Here is a 5,944-nt window from a genome sequence, read left to right on the forward strand (position 1 = left end):
AAGTTCTAGGCAAGCCTGGGCTATGTGGTGAGACCCCCATATTAACAAAAACCCAAACACCAGCAATAAATATACACAGTTTTAGTTTAATGGTACACACATATAGCGAGCTATCCATTCACATTTTACCTCTATATTCATACTTTATATCAAAATTCTTGTTAATCAAAGTTAACTTGCTTGACCTCTGTTGAAGTATATATATATATGAAGTATCTCTTAATTTTAAGGTGCTTTCATCTAATCTCATAGCTCTCCTTTTCAAACTTCAGAAATAACATTCAGGACTTTCAGTGACATATAAGCAATAAGGAAAAGAACATCAGAAACACTGAATATATCTAAGGCAGTGGTTAGAAATAGATTTCTTCTAACGTTCCATATTCACAGGGAAAGCTGTGAGGTGCATGTGGGTCACTTAGTCACTGCAGAGTTGGATCTTCCACTGAACCATTACAAATCTCTGGTATTTGAACATTCTCTCTTTGAAGACATCTCTTTTCAGAAGATGCTATTAAAATAATATTGCCCTTCTGTGTAATTTCTACTGTTAGCACTTCGGGGATATTTAAGCTCTCTTCTATCTCTGTCTCTGTCTATCTGTCTGTCTGTCTCCGTCTCCCCCCCCGCCCCGTGTGTGTGTGTGTGTGTGGTGGTGGTGGTGGTGGTGGTGGTGGTGGTGTGTGTGTGTGTGTGTGTGTGAATTAAATCCAGGTTCTTATACAAGTTAAGCAAGCACATTACTGCTGAACAATGTCAGCAACCTTTTCCCCCTCATTTTGAGACAGGCATCTGTCCTAGTTGTCCAGGAGGACCTCAAACCCCTGTGTAGCCCAAGCAGGCCTTGTACTCGTGATCTTTCTGTCTCAGCCTCCCAGGTATTTCAGATTACAGGTCTGTGCCACCAGATAACTTACTTTGAACATAACACCATGCATGTAATTATAGGAGTTAAATGACCTGACTGAGGAATCTATCTTATAAAGTATTACTATAGGACTGGAGAGATGGCCCAGTGGCTAAGAGCACTTGCTGCTCTTCCAGAGGATGGAAGTAGAGAGCCTGAGTTAGTTCCCAGAGTCCATCTTAGACAGCTCAAAATGCCTGTTTTTCTAGCTCCAGAGTTTCCAATGCCCTCTTCTAGCCTCCTTGGTCACCTGCACACACACACAGATGCGCGCACACACACACACACATGCACACACACATACATATGCACATACATGAATAGAACATTTTAAAGCATTTCTATAGAGCAAGGTTTAACCATCAACTAGTAAATATTTAGTATGCTGTTAAAATGGGTAAGTTAGAAAAATACCAACAAATAGCAGAAATTGACTTGAACAAACACAGATTTCCTTAGCAACCATCAAGAGAAAACTGAAGTGGGAACAGAAAACAATTCAAAACTGACCTCTCTGCACTGTTTACATTCACTGTTCAATTGACACCTTTTCAGGTTCAATATATACTATTATAAGCTTCCTAGAAGATGTGCATTGAACATTTACACTTCATAAGGAAAACAGAATCCGAGTCCAAGGCTACTGATATGTATTTGACTGTCTCTTTCATGACCATGTCCATTGTCTTGTCTGAATTTCTAAGAATTTTCTGGAGGAAACAGGAGTTCTGATGCTTTTGTGAGACTAACACAGAAATTACTTCTGCCATTTTGGATGAGAAAGGAAATTTTGTACAGTTTACTTTGAACAAAGTGTTTTGATTGATTTTTTTAGAAGAGAAAATGACTAAGTTATAATCTTTTCATAAACATATATGCAAAATATATGGAAACTAAGTGTATAGATACAGTAAAATAATGATAAACCACGGCAATGTAGAGTTTATCTCAAGAATGCAGAGCTGGTGTCATATGCAAAAGTCAATAAATGTAATTTGTCACATTGGCAAAATGAAGACTCAAAACCATAGGATATTCTTAATAGATATATAAAACACACTTGGAAAAAGATAAACTCTTGATTTAAAAATTTACAAAATAAATGCTTAAGTAAACAAGAAATCAAATGCAACATCCTTAACCTGATAAAAAGAGATCCACACAAATCTTTTAGTTAATATAATGTGTAGTGGTGAAAGAATCATTGTATTGCCTTTCCAAATGGACAGAGAGGAAGACGTCCTCTTCTAAAATGCTGGTGAAACCCTAGATGGTCAAACACAGTGGCCAAGTGAAACAAGTAGCATAATATACCATAATATTTATTGATGATGAAAATTGTAAGACATCTATTAAGCAACTAGTGAAACTCTTGTGTGACAAGATTTTATTCCTGGGGAGACACAACACACACACACACACACACACACACACCTACTCATTCCAGGTAGGGATCCCAGGACTGACTTATAGGTAAAGAGTCCAAGCTCACTTCTGAATTTTTAAAAATTATATATATATATATATATATATATATATATATATATATATAATTTTTTACTAAAAACAAGATTTTCTTTCATTTTACATAACCCCTGTTCCTCCTCCCTCCTCTTCTCCTGCTCCCCTCACCTACTCCCATCCCACCCCATCCCCCCTCATAGAGAGTAAGGCCTCTCTTGGATAGTCAACACAGGCTGTTATACCATATTGGGACCAGACCTGGCCCCTCCCTCCTGCACCAAGGCTGAGTAAGGCATCGTACCATAGGGAATGGGGTGTAAGAAGCCAGTTTGTGTATCCGGGGTCAGTCCTGGTCCCATTGCCAGGGGACCCACAAACACATCAAGCCACACAACTTTCACTCACATTCAGAGGGCCTAGTTTGGGCCCATGCAGGCTCTATTATTCAGTGGTATAAAAACAATGCCATCATAAAATTTGTAGGCAAATGGATGGAACTAGAAAAAAATCACCTTGAGTGAGGTAACCCAGACCCAGAAAGACAAACACAGTATGTACTCACTCATAAGTGGATGTTAGAAGCAAAGCAAAGGATAACCAGGCTACAATCCATAACCCCAGAGAAGCTAGGTAAAGAGGAGGAAACTTCTGAATTTTAAAAGCACACCAATCCCAAGCTCAAGACTTGAAATCCCACCAATCCCCACACTGGAAATATCCACCTTGGAAAACTCCACCTCTAAGAAACCATATATAAGCCTGCCTTCCACTGAATTCTTCGCTGCTTCTCACCCAAGCAGAGGCAGCCTCCCTTTTGTGTATTTCCCAATAAATCTCTTGTGTGAGGCTTATTGTGCAATGTGACTTTGTGGTGTTCCTTGGCTCTCAACTGCCAGGATACCTTTCAGGTTACAGCATTTACACTGGGGAAACTTTCCCCTCAGAGTTGTAACACTTACATGACCAAAGCAAGTCCACCTTGATGAACCAATGAGTTTCATTGGGGTTACTTACATAAATATGGGTGAAGAGGTACTTACAGGAGCAGAAATTGTAATGGGTAGCCATCCCAGCATTGGCCTGGAAGTTCCAACCCCCATTGAGGCTTCAGTAATGGTTATGCCCACAAGGCAGGGCTGAGGGAAGAAGCAGAAGACCCAGGATGGAGAGGAAAGGTCTCTCTTGGTTCTGGGACCTTGGACGCTGGAGGTGGACCAAGCAGAGTTCTCCAGAGAACACCGCCCGACTTGCCATACCTTTGCCAGACCCTACAACGTATCCCTTCATTTGTAAGTTACCCCACAAAATAAACCTCCCTTTTAACTACATGGAGTGGCCTTAATAGTTTCACCAATAAGAAATGACTCAAAGACAGACACATTACCAAAGCTCACCTCAGCATAGGTGACAACTCACAAAAACTGGAAACCTGGAGCCCACTGCACAGCCTACAGGCAGCTCAACATGTTGGAGAACATCCTTTCCCAGTAATTCAGTTGGTCTAAACTTCTTCCAGGCAGCTCTGCTAGTTTCTGCTTCTTCCAGGCAACTGGTCTGGTCTCAGAGTCTTCTTTGCAGGCTGGCTTCTTTGAGAATGACTCTCACCAGGCTTTACTGCTTGCTTTGGGAGGGAGGAGCCCCAAGAATATAGTCAGTTTCAGGTACTTCTTGAAGAAATTTTGAGTTGTCTACCATCTTTCTTAAAACCTTTCCCATAGGATGGCATGTTTAAATCTCTGGAATGAACTGCTACACGAGAGAAATTTATCAGATTTAATCATGTTATAAGTTGCCTTATCAATATTCTTAGATCAGTAATTTTATGTACTAACACCAGACAATTGGAAAACAACTATTTCATTTACAGTGGTAATTTGGGAAGCACCGAATACTTGCAAACTAATTAAGATAAGTCTGACAAGATTTGGCATTAAAAATTACAAAACTGCTGAGAGAAATGAATAAAAACCCAAATAGCTGGAGAAAGATGCTATTTTCTGGATAAAAAGATTCAGATGCACATGAGAAACAATAAAGCTGAGGGTTTATACTAACTGAAATCAACATTTACATTCATCATGAAATTGCCATACCAGCTTAAGAACAAACTGGTATCATAGCTCAGAAATAGAGCTCCACAAACAAAAGATATTGAAACTATTGGATATTTAGGTGGGAAAAGTTTATGCAAAATGAAGTTGAATGTCCTTCAATACTACTTCTATCTAAATGGTAATCCATGTATCATTGTTTTTTACTTATGCATTGGTACTGTAATAGTAGTTAATTAAAGTACTGTTTCTAAAATTATGGTGATATTCTTGCTGTTATGCTATTTATTTTCAACAAAAGTAATTGCTTTAAATTATAAAGGAAGAAATTTTCATTAATAATAGCTCTAAAGATAGCATATGAAGTAAATAAAAATTATCCATGACCACACACAACCCAGAAATTACCTGAAAATGGAATTTTGTGGTAGTTTTCCAAAGCCTTTCTGTATAATGCCATAAAATTTGTAAATTTCTTTAGCTTACTTGTAATTTTTTCTTTGTGAATTCTTAGGATTTAATTATTTTTGTTTGTTTATTATCTTTCATTTCAATATATTTCTTGATTTCTGTGATTGTATTTTCAAATAGCATAAATTTTCATTTTAAGCTATGTTCAAGTTACACTTCATTAGATATCTGCTCCTAGGGTACCTGTCAGGCTCATAAACATTCTTCCTCCATTGAAAATTCCCCACTCAAAATATGCCATATCTATTGAGCAAGAATGCATCAAGGAAGTAATTTTGAAACAGTTATATATTTTTGTTGTCTGTGGTGACTTTGAGTCTTTCTTATTTGCTCAGTACTTCCCTGCCCATAGTGAAATTTAAGGAAAGTCATAAACTGAACATTTCAACATTGTACCTAAGTGTCCTGTTACAGGAGTAGGTATAGAAAGAGTGATCAGACCAAATTTACAGCACATAACGTGGCATGACCAAATGATTGTTCAAGTGCTCACAATCTGACTTAAATTTGTCGGTTTTCCTTTCAACCAAGGATGTTTGCTCCTCATAAGTCCTGAGACTATATCCTGATACTGTGGGCTGAAGAACAGAGAAAGGCCATCCTCAGAAAGAAAAACAGGAAGAAAGTAAAAAGAAGAAGCAAGGATGGACCAGAGGCACTTCCTCAAGTCTGCTATGGACCCTGGTTTCAGTTCCTTCTGGAACTTCCCTGGTTTCCTGCCTTTTGGATTCTGAGAAGATCCTTGTTCACAACAGTTTCTAACTTTCCTCCCTCTCTCCTTCCCTCCCTCCCTCTCTCCCTCCCTCCCTCCCTCTCTTCTCCTCTCCCTCCCTCCCTCCCTCCCTCTCTTCTCCTCTCCCTCCCTCCCTCCCTCCCGTCTTTATTTTTCATTCTCCCCTCCTCCTTCTTCTCTTCTTTTGTGAAGTTGACTTAGTATCAAATGAACCTAAATAATACAAAAATAAAGTGATCTATGAGAGGCTTTCTCCTATAATCAACCAACCCTCTTTATGGTCTACACATCCTTGACTTTACATATGGAAAGCATCAC

Source organism: Onychomys torridus, chromosome 5 (assembly GCF_903995425.1).
Source record: "Onychomys torridus chromosome 5, mOncTor1.1, whole genome shotgun sequence".
Lineage (NCBI taxonomy): Eukaryota > Metazoa > Chordata > Mammalia > Rodentia > Cricetidae > Onychomys > Onychomys torridus.